The sequence below is a fragment of the Typopeltis vanoorti genome, chromosome 10 (genome assembly GCF_054136105.1).
Source record: "Typopeltis vanoorti isolate ZY-2024b chromosome 10, IOZ_Tvanoo_1.0, whole genome shotgun sequence".
In the NCBI taxonomy this organism is placed as follows: Eukaryota; Metazoa; Arthropoda; class Arachnida; order Uropygi; family Thelyphonidae; genus Typopeltis; species Typopeltis vanoorti.
The window spans coordinates 94,362,382-94,377,088 of record NC_143558.1 but is presented as its reverse complement, the minus strand read 5'-3'; the positions used below and the strand labels follow the sequence as shown (position 1 = coordinate 94,377,088).

Sequence of the window (14,707 nt, the reverse complement as noted above, 5' to 3'; positions counted from 1 at the left end):
CTACCATTCAATGGGAAAGATTGAAGTTCCAGTAAAGCTGTTATCCTCACTACAATGAAACACAAAAGGCGATTGGAACGAGAAACCTAGCTTTGGGAGCCAAACGGAGACGCCTTATTGGGTGCCACTTCAGGCGTCCAATAATCCAGTTGGTGGTGTTTCATCAAGCGACAAAGACATTTCTTGTTTTTCATCTCTGGTTGTCTATTTGGCATTTCCTTCATTTAGGGAAGATATACCTTATTTGGTGTCAATACGTAGGTATTGTGAAACAGCAATTCTAGCAAGCATGTTCTTTGACATATTCACACTGGTGTTATTCTTAAAGATTGGTGTCGAGTAAGAAAAATCGCTTTTTAAACCGCTTTGAATTTCTTTTAGAGCATCTAGAACACTATCGATTTGAATAATAAATAGCTTCAGCAATTTTTATCTAATGCACTTTATTTCATTTTGCCACATACCATTTTTGCGGAGTTTAATAAACAAAGACAGTTGCTTCACTTTTAAGTAAACGGATGATAATTTCTCAATTTTTTATTTTTTATTATTTTTTTTAATTCTTAATAATTTTCATTGTGAAATTCCTGTAGAGGGCATATCTCGCAATATTTATATAAACTGTTTATAGGTGTTTGTAGTTTCTGCAATTTCGAATAAGTTCTATATTTGGGGAAACGTTCCAAATTAAAAACACTTCATCAGTTTGAGCATCTTAATTAGATCGTCGGTAACCGTCCTTCCTTCTCTCCCTCAGTTTTTGCAAACTGTGAAGTTAAAAAAGAAAGAGTTTGTATGGAGATTTACTTAACTTAATGCTTTATGTAATGGTTGTGTTATACTGAAGTTGCACCGAACAGAAACAGCAAATATAGGTGAGTCAAATTTTTAATTTATATGTATTATTATGAATCAATGAGTAACTGTTTTTATTATTACTGATCTGTGTTTACTGTTACATATTATTGTTATTCTTATACTGTTATGGAAGAGCAATAGGTGTTCGCGCAGTTTTAGACTGATAGTTTGCTAGTAGTAACAAGTTACAAATTAAAGTTGAATTATAATAATACAGCTGCCGTATTTATTGATTTTATGGTATACTAAAGGTTATCAATGTAGTTGTTTGAAATAACAATGAATTATTTATTGCTGTTCATTGATAATAATTCATTGTTTATAAATAATTTAAGTAATTCTCAACGAGCCTATGAAACTCTATGTATGGGGGACGTAATAGTTACGCCCCTGCTATGAGGCAAGTAATATTATCAAGCAACATTGTTATTAGAATATTATAATTATTAGTATTGTTATTATGTGACACCTCAATGCAACCCGAGGACTCGGTGCGTAAGGGTGCCCCACAATCCATCTACCCCATACGCAATTCACCATCCATATCATGTCGCCTACCGCCCTCTAATCATGTCATTTGTTCAATTTACCTATTCGTTAGTCACGTTGTCAAACAAAACCACGTGATATACTTTACGGAAGTGATGTTTGGGCGAAATGAATAAATGGAAAGCAAAATTAACTAAATTATCCAAGAAACGGGATTAAAGTGCATTGCTATGTTATTATATTTTCTGTATGCCGGTTTTGGATACTAGAGAACCATTACCATTTCTGTTCCATATGTATTGAATTGTAGCGCGCTCATAACGCTAGAAGGAAGTAAACTTGATGGGCTACGTGCTTATGTTTTTCTCTAGACTGGACCTGGTATCGTAGACAGCAGTACTGGCTACATGGTCAAGTTTTCTCTGTACTAACTCAGCTTACTTTTGCTAAAGATCGACTAACTCGGGAACCAGCTGTTAGGGAAAACATAAATAAAAATAAAATATGTTCCTGAACTTCACAAAATGATCTTAAATAAGCTTATCGGTTTCCGTTACCTGTGAATTGCTTTGTAAACGTGGCGTACTGGATTAATTAATTTATCTGCACCGGATTCGTCGGACTGGAGTTTTTGTAATAATATCTCTGTAGTTGTAGTGGTTCCTGGTATTAACCTTTATAATATTGGCTTCTTTTAGTGGGATGATAGTTTCTGATGTTGTACAGGACTTTAATTTGGTATATGTGTATATATGTGTATATATGTGTATATATATATATATATATATATATATATATATATTTTTTTTTTTATTTGTAATTTATTCTCAGCATACGAATTTTATTATTATCTGTGGTATATTAGCCGCTGTACGCTCTCGGGCTGATGCAGTTGTTATTTCAGGTGCGATCCTTTTCATGGCGTAGTTTCTTTCTTTCTTTCTTTTCTTTTTTTTTTTCTCCATTTATGTAAATACAAATAAATTTGTTCACTTATATTTGCTGTGAAGCTTTTTTTTTATCCATTCGGTGAACTATTATTAAATTATTTGAAAATAGGTCTTTGATTTACTATTTTCCAAAAAAAAAAAAAAAAAAAACGCTTGTATTTCGATGTCGGATCATGAGAAAGTTATATTACTTTCTTAACATTTGTGATTTTTTTTTTTTTTTAATCACCTGAAATAGAAGACATTTTAAAGATTTCTACATATGTTTGGGATAGTTGGTTCTAAAATTTCCCATATCGGCATATCTATTGATATTGGAGTTATTACCCTGATTTCGCCAAAAGTAAGAGTACTTGACTTCCTAGAGATTTTAACTAATAGTTTATGTTTACACTTTTAGTTGTATTTTTTGTTTCTTATTTTTTATATGTCAGTCCATCATACACGGAAAGTGTGGTCAAGTGATTAAGTAACCTGTTATATATTTTTTTGAACAACTAGAGGTTGTTCAAAAATTATTTCCCCTTAAGCAAAATTATGTAAAGAAGTAAGTGAAATGAAGCGGGGGGGGGAGCACGAAAAGTTGGTTCAGTGTGCTTGAAGTTGGAGCCAATAGTTTCGCTCCCGTGTTTGTATGATTTAAGAGAAAGTGCAGGAATTGTTATGAAAATCCCATGGGAATAGAACGATCGAAACTAACCGTCTATGAAAAAAGTGACTGTTCCGTAACAAATGGGGGAGGGGAGCTCATCATTTAACCAGATTACCCTGTTTTGCCGGGATCAAGCACTTTTCGACAAGCATATGGTGGATCATCACCCGAAATGCAATAGTACATATTCTAAGCTGAGATTCGTTTTGGATTTATGTGTTTAGAAATTGTACAGTTGAGAAGTAATACCATGCGAAAAGGACTAGTTTTTTTGGAGGCGTGAAATAAAAAAAGACGAATGTTTTGTAGCATTGAAGTTCACAGGGTTGTCCTATATACTAAATGTAGCAAAGAAATCGCAATCCGTCTTTGAGGCATTGGTTATTGATGATCTTGTAGTTTGGAATTTTTGAACACTGCACGATTTGTCAAACGAAAAACATGAATGGAGTTTACTTCTGTCATCGAAATTATGGACAAGATTTGAGGCTATGGAGAAAATGTCATTTATGAATAAGAGAAAGCGTGGCGAAAGTGCAGAGACCTAGGGTACTATGGCATTGGTGGTAAAATCTGAAGAAAGGAAGCCATCTGTCATGGCACGAGACTATTTTTTCCCTCTGGTTGTTCACGAGTGAACGACCAGAGGGGAAAAAAAATGCGATCCATTTGAAAGATTGGACAGTAACCCACAAGATGGTAGTTTAGTAAGCAAGCCATTGTGCCAGACCCTATCAGATGTCCTGGGACTGTCAAGGGTAACCACACGAGTTTCGTCAATCCTTCTCATAATCTGTGTTTAGATATGATCATGCTGACAAGAAAATCCTCTGTGACTCTTTACTTTAGGATGAATACGAAAGGTGGGCGTTAATTCCCAGCACAAGTTTTAAGCTCAGTGGGAAGATATTATCAATATCACAAAACTCTTGGCAGTCCACTTTTCAGAATTTTTCTGAAAAGTGGACTGCCAAAGCTTTGCCTTAGTCATCTATTCAGGAGTTGGGAGGAGTGGAATAAAGTGATGTTCAGTGGTCAGTTTAGTTTATGGATCATATTACACTATCTGGATAGTGTAACATGATTTTCACACACGTGTGTGTGTGTGTGTGTGAGAGAGGAAACGTGTTGATATATATATCATTCCAATGCACGAAAGGCTACAAGGCTTATAGCAAGTAAATACGTGCGGGAAGGTGGAGTAACAGGGGTCAAGAGCAAAGTAATCTGTTGATATTCTTTTTGAAGAGATTGTAGTCCTTGGAATACTTTATGGGAAAAGCTTTTCCACAGAACTGAGGTTAATGGAATGAAAGTTGAATGGGAGTAGCAGATTGGGTAAGTGAGTGAGTAGTTGAATTGTAAAAGTATGTGTGGTGGCTGTTGTTTGTGTTACATTAGGTGTAGCAGAAATGGGGAGGGGCATGAAGGAATGCTCAGCCAGTTCTGCTGAGCAGCGCCTATGGAAATATCTGTACAAGAGATAGTACGTGAAGAAAATCGAAAAGAAGAGAAGGGGGTTGGAAATCAATCGGACTGTGTCCCTCCTTCTGAACAGCAGTGAGAATTTTTAGAGAGCTTTTTAGGTTCACCCCTTCCCCCATATGTGAAAGATATATTCCGGGGTTGGGCAGATTTAGGATTTGCACAAAGTAAGTAGTTTAAAATATGAAAAGTAGCATCATGAACGAAAAAAGGGTGCCAAGGTTTTTGGAAGTCGAGGATGCTATAGAAGTGACGTCATTGCTAGTTAAGGCTAGGTTGAGGGAGTTAGCGTTTTGCTAGATACGAAATTTTGATGAGAATTGATCTGAATTGCCAAGAGTAGTAGTCACATCAACAGTGTACCTGGAATAACAACTAGTTAAGAAATGATCGAGATGCTGCTCTTACCACTACAAGTGCTTTAGGAGTAAGAGTTGATCAGAGAAAAAAAAGAGACAGAAGAAAAAAAGAGACAGATAGAATAATGGTCATTTTAATAGAAAATAGACAAAAGTGTGTATTGGACGTATTTGAAGGTGACTGGTTTGAAGGTTGTTATCGCTCCATGGAAGGATGCGTTGAGATTCGTTTTGGATTTGTACACTTGTAGATGAGCTTGAAGCTTGACATGCTTAAAAACTGCAAGGTTTATTGGTAATATCAAGTTCATTGGTAATATCAAGACAGCATGGCTGACGCTTGATCATGCTGTCTTGCTTTAAAGCAGGATGAGCACGTATCGTTTGCGTTTTAGATCTTTTTTGATTGTGATATCATCCTCAGGCATTTTCTCAAATTGGAAACGCGCATCCTGTTACTTTTGTGAACGCTGTACCAACGTTACAGCTGCTATCCTATCGTATTTATAGTGCCAAATAAAATAATCTCTAGCGTCTCATTTCATGTCATTGAGATTTTCATAAGAGAAGACTTTAAATCTGGGTATATAAAGATAAAGAAAGTATTCAATTTCTGCAAAAAAAAAAAAAAAAAAAGAATAAAGAAACCCCCTACTTTTATTTTTCCAAACGAGAGTAAACAGCAACTGTTAGTTTGTAACTTTTTGAAAATTGGTTAGCAGCTGGCGTTAGCTGTCATCATCACCGTAGGATTACTGTGGCATCAAGTCTACGGCATAGACGAAGGAAGCACGCGAGGATAGAACACACTTATCGTCATCTCGTGTTCCTAATTCTGACTATCATTTCTATGGGTAATCTTGTGAGTTCTGCGATCGTTTTTTTTTTTTGCCGAGTTAAAAAAAAAATCTGTTTTTCTGAGAGGAAAACTTTATTTACGATTACCTAATTCTAGAAATAACTAAAAAAAAAAAAAAAAACATAAAAAGTTCCTATGGCACATGATGGGAATCGACCCCCATAACGTCGTTATTCTACCGCCTGGCGTGACGGACGTTGCCTCGTGGTTACCCAAGCACAATTGAATTCCATTTCTGATTTTTTTTTAAATCCATCCGTTACAGTTACACTTCGGAACATGACGCTGTCAGCATATATTCCCATTTAAGAATATATACTGACAGCGTCATGTTCCAAAATGTTGAGTCTGCTATTTTATTTATTTATTTTGTAACATCGCGAATTGATATTCAGTCATCAAAATATAAATTATCTTGCATACGCTAGTGATGTTCTAAGAATATCGGTTCTTTAAAAGAAGTGAACGAAGTTTATTTTTGTGATTATATGCATCTTTAAAAATAGCCGATGCAACTCAGAACAGCCTATAAAGCACGAAGAAGAAAATGTACACGTAAAACTATTGAGCTAGAAGATCAATAGTTGCAAAATAAATTTCAAATCGATAACTACAAAAACGACTGTATAAAAGATTCTTCATTTCCCTTTCTTTCTTTCTTTCGTTTTCTGGGACTTATTGACGTGTCTTTCAGTTTTTTTTTTAAGGCTGTCACGTGCAGTAGTGTATGTCTGCTGATTAATATATTAAGGGTTCTCAGCATACTGAGAAGTAAGCCAATCATATAAACAAGTTGAACTAGACAAATTTTATTATACGTCTTACGGATATATCTAATGAGCGATTTTCGATCCATTTCTAACAGTTTTTCAAATAATTTGGTGTAACCTCAAGACACTCTCGTCGTCTTTAGAGAAAATCCTGTCGTTCTATTAAATTTATTAACACGGAGAACGTATAGACTTTTTTTTTTTAATCTAATCCCATTCACGAAAGATTATGAACCTACCGTACAGATAAATAAACACAAATTAACGCATTGTACCGAACAGAGGTATTGAATTTAAGTTAAAAACTGATTTTTATGGTGCATTGCAATTCCATACAGGAATGAAATAAAGCAAGATCACTTTAGATTGTCAATGTTTTTGTCTTCTCGGTTGCAGGAAACATATTTTGCCGATAAATTCACAATGTTAGAAACTTATCCAACAACCTCTTTGCATTTTTTTAAAATATGTTACATGCATTTTAGTGTCACATTAATAACACTGGGCAACAAATTAAAACGTTTTTAGCTGAAATTAATTAAGGTGATTCTAATGTACTTCGAATTGCAGAATCTAAATCAGTAATAAAAAAAAATCACGTCAAGATTTGTTTTTTTTTTAAAAAGGTACCTTTTCATAGATTTTTTTAAATATTTTAATATTATTTTTAAAAAATAATAGAAATCATTTTAAAAATTTCAGTATTATTTCCTCTAAAAGTCAGGTAATAATATTGAAATTTTAAATTATTTTACTTTTGGCTTCAGACTTGAAAATGAGATCAAGCATGTTTTCAATATATGCGAATACGTTTGACTCTTACTGTAACACAAACTCGATCTTTAAAACGTTCTCAGTTGTGCTCAGATTATGCGCTTATTGATAGAAATGTTAAATCAATGATATAGTTTGCTCGCTCTGTACGGACTGCATACTTCGTTATTTTTGGTATTTAATGAATAATATGGCAACAAGATGAAATGTTGACACTTTTTATTGCTGCTCGTTTTGTAAAACTAATATGAATTAATAGATTCGGAGAAAAAAACGGGTCTGTGTTTTTTTTTTTTTTTGGATCGGCAGTTCTGTTTAAGTAAATTATCTGGATTTTCTGTGGAAAATAATATATAAAATATATATCGTATCCTAACATAGCATCCTTCATAAAACCAGTGTCCTCACCGACAAGTGTGGTCGCTGGTTTTATGACAATATCTGCATCTTAAGATATTGCGGTACTGACGGATGTGACCGTCATAAATAGGAAGTCATCGTCATGAGACGAAAGCATTTATCAAGTTGTCAGCAACTTTATCTGGTTGAACCGAAGGAATTAAATAATGTTGTTAGAGATTGAATTTATCTAAACAACACTATGAACTGCTTACGTCTAATCTTTAATGATGGAACTTATTAGCTCCAGGAACAAACCTTTCTGATTTAGAAATTGAAACGAACCTAACTTCATATTTGAGACAAAGAATGGAATTAAAAACTAGCCCATTGGACTCTTTCTAGCTTAAGCAAGGTGACATTGAAAATATTTCGAAGTTGGTGGAACTAAGTACAAAGACTACCGTCAAAACTGCCCATCAGTCATTGCATTACTGATGGGCAGTTTTGTGTTTATCCCATAAACACAAAATTGCTTTTTGTGAATATTGTGCGAAAAATATGACCTTTTCGAGAAGATTTTTTTGCACATGGAAGAGAGAACTCAGATCTTTTCGTAGGATCCGTCGTAGATCCTACGAAAATATTTTTGTAGATAATGCGGACTCATCTGCATAAGTGTTGCTCTAATAGTCTGGCGATGCGCAATATATTGCATCTCCCAGCCAAGCTAATCCACCCTTCCAAGGATGCTTGCCGTTTCCACAAACTGAATTCTAGCTCTTTAACAATAAGACTTTCATACTATCAATAATAATAAAACACGCCGAAGTGTCTGCTGTTGCCGATAAAATAACAAACATTATCTATCTACGAACTGGAATAATCGACAATCCTAGAATTGCCGTATTATAAGTGGCAGTATATAACTTACTGTTTGGAAAGAAGTCAATGGACACCATAGCGTGAGAAACAAATAGCCATGGCACCCGCCTTAATAAGATGTAGGACCACCTTACGCTGCGATGACTGCAGCAATCCTACAGGGCATACTTTCCACAAGTGTACGTACGATAGCAATCAGTGGGAATTTTGGACCATTCTCCTGTAGGCATGTAAGGAGGTCCTGGAATGTTTCGGGAACGGACGTCCCCTGACCTCACCCGATGCTCCAGTTCATCCCAAAGATGTTCAGTGTTCAGTAGGATTGAGATCAGGGCTCTGTGGAGGTCATTAAAGTGTAGTAAAGTTCATGTCCACAAACCACACAATTACAGCAACAGCCTTATGATACGGTGCATTCTCTTGCTGAAAAAGACCACGGTCATTTCCTTAGAAACACCATAAATCAGGAAGCATTGCATTGCCTAGAATATTCAGATACCTCTCGAAGTTCAATGTTAGTGGCACTACAGAGGTCCGAGGCTAAAGCAGGAACATACATCACCAGCCACTTTCGAATTTCTAGTTGGGGTTACGCACTGTTTTAAGAGACATTCGCCAGGCGTTCACCACACTCGCATCCGTCCAGGGTCGAGGGTATGATTCGATGCTCCATGACACATCTTTCCAAGCTTCCACTGTACACGCTCTTTGTATCACTGAAGACGCTTCATATTGGTTCGGGTAATTTGGAGCTTACAGATTGTGGTCCTACCATTGAAACCCACGATGTGGGCCTCGGTTCTGAATGTTTTTGTGTAGATTCGTATTCGGTCAATACCTGGAACTTTGCATTCAACGTGTCGGCCGATGAATGGCGGTTTTTACATATTATCCTTCTTAGCACTATACGGTTACGTTCAGTGAGTGCGGTGGGTCGTCTAATGCGGATAACCGTTGCAGTTGACTCTGCGCTTCTATCTCACTATAGTATCACTGACTGTTGATCTGGAATGGCCCGATTTGCCAACAGTTTGCCGAGCAGATAGGCCTGCAACATGGCATCCTATCACAACGCCTCTTTGCAACTCTAAGTTCTCTTCTCGGGGGGCATTTGGCCTGGACACAGTTGCACTGACTTGGAAGCATCATATTCCTCCAATTTATACCGGCCCCAAACACGTGACTCGTTACATGGAACAGTGTACCTTGCTCATAGGATTGTCCGTTGACTTCTTTCCAAGCAGTGCATGTTCCTGAGTGTTTCACCCTATACTGTATACTCTTGATCTAAGTTTCTAACACACCGAACATGAAAACACCATCAAAAATAACACTCACATGGCGGATCTGGAAAAAAAATCTGTTACAAAAAATATTAAAAAGCAAACAAAATATTAATTGGAATATTTGTTTTTAACGCTTTTTAGTTTATCTGGAACATAAATATAATAACAAATCATATATTTATTGTTTATGTTTTATAATAATAAAAACGCATATTTACGTTTTAGAACAATAAAACATAAAGAAAAAGAAAAACTTTCACATGTATTTTTCTGACATTTGTGACTTGAATTTAAACTGTGCCAAATTTCATCAAAAGCATCTCTCACGGAACTCATCTCGCATCATTGACTACTATTATGCATTGTTCCATCTGTAATAAAGGCGGTTAATGTACATTTGTCAGATTTGACATTCTGTGCTAAAGACAGTTAAACATGGAATTCCTACTTCCACTTTTATGACGTGATCTGGCTCAAAATTTCTACACTGTTTTCATTGTTTTCATTTTTGCCTTTACCGACCTCCCAAATTTACTAGTCTGGCCTATTTGGTAATTTATACATGAAGATTGTTTTCTGTAGTCTAATTACAGGAGCAGCGAGATCATCTTCTTTGGAGACATCCCGTTCATGATTCAAAATGGCTTCCTTTCTCCAACTTCAAGGAATAAGCTGGATGAGATTCATATGTTTTCTGTTACCAATAATTTAATAAAAATGATCTATCTACGAACTTGAATAATGGATAATCTTGATCCTTTTTTCCAGCATGCTTGATCTGTTCTTCTGGTTCTGTTCTGTTCTGCAAATATAGTATAGATGCCAGATCTTTTATTGGTAACTCATATCAAGCCTTGTCCATCGTTTCCTCCTTTTTCCTTTCACTCTCCTAAAGCAAATATCAGTTCCTGCTGAATATTATTTCACGGGCACCTCCATGGAGTCCTAAGACTCATAATAACTGGACAAAAAAAATCCTTGTTGGAATGTAGGCGTTTATCTCCATCCACACAAACCTCCTACTACTCTCCAAGATTTGGTTATCTCTAATAAGCATGTCAAAGCAGCTCACGATAAAAATTCAACATCATCATATCTCCAGTAACTCAAATTAAAAAAAAAAGGTTCAAACTGTAGCCCTTAACTCTGTTAAAAAAATCAGCAAATCCAAATTAGACTTTGAAAGGAAAACTTGCCTCCTTCCCAAACGACAGTTGAGCCTTCTGTTCGCACTAAGATTATCTGACGCAACTTTTTGTCTTCTGTTTCCTCTCCACCTCTTTCGCATCGAGGTTGCAGAATTGTAACATTATTCATTCTAGATATTCCATAACCATTCTCTCAACCAGAGAGCTCCTTACCATTCTCCAGCTGGATAATCTAATGGCCTTCAACACTAAACAGTCTAATTTCTATTAAGAAAGATATCCCTCCACGCCACTTCACTTCCCGTTACCTTTGATAATATTCAAATATCCAGAGAAGATCAGATTTCCCTTCTAGGACTGACTTATAACTCTAGCCTTTCCTGGCACAACATTCAACCACTGTCTCCAAAAAGTTGGCTATCTTCCATTCAGGAGATGACTTCTTTCCTCTACAACTCCTAACACAAGATAAATCCCAGTCCACTCAACCTTAAAATACTGTTTTCACACTTGTTACCCAAAATCGTCTCTTAGAATTCGTGATTTGCTCATAAGTCACTCCGCTTCTTTTTGTAAATTTATAAGCAACTGAGGCATCTTTCATCATCACCGAGACTGAGTGCATTACCACGGTGTTCTGGATAATAGACGACATTACTACTTCTGTCTGTTTGCACAAATACACTTTTAGTGTTTTCAGATATGAATTTTCGACTGTTGATGTTTCCATAGTTCCATAATTATTGTGGAACCGTGGATCAAATATACCACATTCAAAGGACTCTGTGGAATGGTGGCTTAACTTGACGAATATTCCAAAAATTAGAGCACGCATTTGTGAAACATCAGTCATTTTCGATTTATTTATTGAAGATATACGTGTATAATTGATATTTTGGGCCCACTATCTCTGATTGAGGGAAGGAAGTCCATCTCCACCTTTAGCCAAATTCCAAAAATTACATAGGGCTGAAACAGTCTTGTCTACTACCACTGGGGAATAAAAGGCGTTAGCAGATTTTTTTTTAAAATTTTCATACAGATTATAAACACTATTTCATTCAGCCATGTGTTATTATCAGTTCGATTCTTTTTGTCAAATTTTTGTCAATGAAAAGATTCTATTGATATATTCCAGGATACACTAAGTACGAATTTCATTTCGCGAGGATGGGATTTAATTTAATTTCGTTCCTTCCCTCATACAATGGTCCGATTATAACGCTGAAATGGCTTGACAAATTTTGTGAGTATTCCGTTTTTTTATGCGAATTCAACTATGAATGAATTCAAGATAATGTATGGTATGTGGCCTCCGTCGATGAGTCTCTGACTCCTCGGAATTCTCTTAATAATAATTCTACCACGAAAAGTTACTGTGAAGTGACCAACGCTTAGATTATCTGGAACCCTCGCTTATTATACAGAACATGAAAGTTTTTCAAGCCTGATTAGCAGGTTGCTGATCTTACACCAGGCGATGAAACGGCATTCTCTCCTAAAGACATTTACAACCGTGCCCACGGTGGGATTCTAAAGTACTTGTTGGTTGGAGAGCGGCTACGATATCCATTCAATCAACCATGCCATCAAAAAAAAAAAAAAAAAAGCTACTCGCATTCAGCCTGGATCTAGGAACTTACATACGAATGGATGGATGAAACGAATTTAATAGATAGATACTTTTGCACTTTTTGTGTACTTGAAAAGATGAAACAGATCGTACTTCAGAATCTAAGGACTGTGTTAAAATTATTACTTGATTTATACCAATGCAAAATATTTTAAATTTCAATGACATAAATTATTATTATTATTAGCTGCAAATTTAGTGATGAATCTTTGACAGCATTTCATTGCCGTTTGTGATATTTCTGGGTATTATGAGTATTGAAAGAGAACTATTTCTATTTGAAGAGTGTGCCTGTTTCATCGAAGACTAGCCTTCCTTTTCTTACTCTTTATGTTTACAAACAAACTTTTTTTTTCCATGGTAAAGGTAAGCAAGCAATTACTTCCGGTAAAGCAGGAAGCAGTTCTTTTCTAACATACCTCAAGAATAGTGATCCCAGATACATAGGAAAAAAATACGGAACAATTATGTCTGAGGGTGAAAGTTTAGTATGCGCATCCATCACATATGCCAGTCTTACAAAATGATTCTAACTTTTAAAGTGTATGCGTGGTAAGGTTTACTATGCACACACTTTACTAAGTATAAGTAAACAAATAGTAAATCCAATTGTTAGGCTGCATATTTTCATTAAGCCACTTTAAGTTGCCTTCAAATGTTTTTTGCTGACTATTATACATACAAAATAGGTTGTTAATACAGTAATGCTCTTCTCACCTGACAATATTCTTATTAATCAATCAGTCTTGCTCACTCTTGCAATACTTTTCTGAAGAATGAATTTCACTTAGCAATTGTTTGATTTTAAGAATCATGTCATGAAAAGCTACACAATCTTCACTGAAGAATGATTTTACAATAAGCATTGATTTACATAAAGTTTGTTTTTCTCATCAGTACACAGTGCGTTCATGCGAGAAAATAATCTTTCGACACACGCATTTGTTCCAGGGATACACATAACGAACTCCACTACTTTCTTCAAATTTGATAGTTCTCCTTCAACATTTTTTAAGATATCCCATGGATTTCAACATGGGATATCTTTCACTTCATTATCTTCTTTGGACTTCAGAGCTGTTTTCACTATCGTTACTTCATTAAAGAAATCAGATTCAACAATGTTTGATATGGCAGCGATCTGATTAATAGTTTGGACTGTTTGAAGAACATTTTCCCAACATAATGCTGTTCTCAATTTCACCCAAGACATACTGTCTAATTTCATCATATACTAACCATTATTTTATGACACATGTGTTGTAGAAATCAGTTTTATGAGATTGGAAAGCCTTTTCATTAATCAATCCTTCCTCTTGCAACTCAAGAAGTAACTTTTTTTCGGTGATAGTTGTCAAATTTTCATCTCTTATCATTTCAATTTTTCAAACGTAACTGTATAATTGATTGTGCTTCAACGAAAGATATCGTTTCGCCTTCTATGCTCCTCATAGTAGTTTAGAATATTTCACATTGCAACTTCAGAAAAGTAGAAAACAGCTTCGCACTGGGTTCTGGAAAAAGTCTTTCAACATTGTCGGACATTTATCTATTAAAAGAAAATAGGCTTTAAGTCCTTCATAAATTTCATTCAACTTTTTGATAGCTGGATGACGACAGCCACCTTGTCTTCGAGTGTCCTAGAACTGTTTTATATTCATTGTCCACAAATTCACAAAATTCTTTTAGGGACAGGACTCTTACAGAGAATATATAAAAGTGTTGAAATATTTTAGCTATAACAGCCTCAATGTCTACAGGAAATGTATCAGCTGCAGTTTGCACAGCATTGTTTAAAATATGAGCTGAGCAACCAACTCCAATCAATCCGCAGCCAAACCTAGTTATCAATTTCTGGTACACGTTGTGTCTTCCCTTTCTCGAACATCCACCGAAGTTAGTATCAGTATTATCCGATTACAGGGTTGTGACTTTGTCTTTAATCTTTCAAGATTTTAACAAGTCCCATGTGTAATCGTAAGTCGTTCTGCGCTTTCACTTGGAAGATCTGTACGTTCTAGAATCATGGTTTTAACACCTTTTTCTGGAACGAAATATCGAACTATCAATGGCACTAATTTTGAAGCACTATGGTTTGAAGTGTCAATCGGGATAGATATATAATTTGCTTTCTCCATTTCCAGTTTCGATTGCTTGATTGTAAATGGAGCCAAAACATTTACAATTAACGCTTGTGTTTTTGCTTGCCCAATGTAAATT

General features: G+C 35.6%; 2 protein-coding genes across 2 annotated transcripts in view; one reads left to right on the top strand and one right to left on the bottom strand.

The window, feature by feature from the left end:
- Positions 1-14,707, bottom strand: part of LOC150102603 (uncharacterized) — a 98,627-nt gene that overhangs the window by 59,348 nt on the left and 24,572 nt on the right. The window lies entirely within an intron of this gene.
- Positions 803-14,707, top strand: part of Sec23 (transport protein Sec23) — a 410,761-nt gene continuing 396,856 nt past the window's right edge. Inside the window, exon 1 of the mRNA XM_090398784.1 lies at positions 803-875. The gene's annotated coding sequence lies outside the window, so the exon portion shown is untranslated. The remainder of the gene's footprint in view (positions 876-14,707) is intronic.